Here is a 1,540-nt window from a genome sequence, read left to right on the forward strand (position 1 = left end):
GAAATAAATAATAATTAATATCAGTCTGTGATTCAGATATTTTTAGGCCAGCAGAGAAGGCCTTGCAGGCCCCGACGGCCCGCCACTGAATTACCTTAATACATTTGGGTAAATTTCTCACTGACCAGTGACCACAACCCGGTGAGAGGCACACCTTAGAAAAACAAGACTTTGTATTTATGTTATTATTTTTATAAGAAATAAACAATTATTTCTTGAGATAAATAAAACAAACTGTACGATATTTTTTCCCCAAATATAAAATAGTTTATAACTTTTAACAGAGGTCCACAAGACTTCCTTTCAAATTAAGCAATGAAAAAGAAAATAAATTATTTTTAAACGTTTGTGGTGCTTCTTAGCCAGAAATTCATATATCGAGCTTTCTAAAAATAAAACGGAGTTAATTAATGGTATTTTTTTAACCACGCGGCACATTTAAAACACTGGAAGTGTCAAAATGCAAAGTTCTCGATTATCGATTCACTATAGCTACTGTGCTTGGAAGGCTCGCAGAAACGGTAGAAATGTTTAACAGAGGAATGTTTAATCAAAAAAAAGAAAAGAAATATTGACATGGACTCAGACCAATCACTGCTTGACCTCTTCTGGCTCCAAATGGCTGCGTTCATATTATTGAAAAATGGTGACTAAATTGACTTCATTTGATTGAAACCGGAAGAAAGCCATTTTTTACAAGTGAGATCATACTTGCTCCGTCCAGTTCTCTTGTACAGTCAATGGTTGCACTTTAAAAAATACGTTTTTTATTACTTTTTTAATCATAGATTTCTTTTGTTTGTTTTTTAACCTTGTGGTGCTTAATTTCACAATTACATTTCCACAAAACTACACTTGACTCAACTTATGTCTTGGCTCTGTATATATTTTTTTTTGCATCGAGTCTCACTCTAAGACTTTATGAAAAGTTGGCAGCCCTTGCTCACATCTTTTATATTCATGGAATTGTTAGACTTGAAATACAATGCAAGAATAAGGAAAATGTTAATTTTTAGCATAAAGTTTGAAGGTTTTCATTCAGACCTTACTCATATGAACAGAGACTGAGAGGTGGAAGTCGTATTCTAATGTAACTTTTTAGAGAGATTGTGTTGATAAACTGCCTTGTGTTTGAAATGAGTACTTACATTTTCTTGTCAAGATTTTCAAAAATTTTTTTTTACTTTAACATAATTAAAATTTTCTGGTACATACATAGGATAAAGGTTCAATAAATAAAATGCAGTTATTTTATCCATTTAAAAATAACGAAAATTAAATATATTTGTGTAATGCTTAAGTGATTTTAGTTTTTTTAAAAGTTAATTAAAACTCTGGATTTTTGACATTGACAATGATGTTTTCTTTCCTGAGTCTCACTCCAAAGTTTCATGTTTGACAGCCCTGAAAGATGAATGGAAAGAGGTTTAAAAAATGTAGCAACTTGGTTGTATGTTGTTTAAATTCATCCATCCATCCATCCATCTTCCTCCGCTTCATCCGGGACCGGGTCGCGGGGGCAGCAGTCTCAGCAAAGATG

Source organism: Oryzias melastigma, linkage group LG4, assembly GCF_002922805.2.
Source record: "Oryzias melastigma strain HK-1 linkage group LG4, ASM292280v2, whole genome shotgun sequence".
Lineage (NCBI taxonomy): Eukaryota > Metazoa > Chordata > Actinopteri > Beloniformes > Adrianichthyidae > Oryzias > Oryzias melastigma.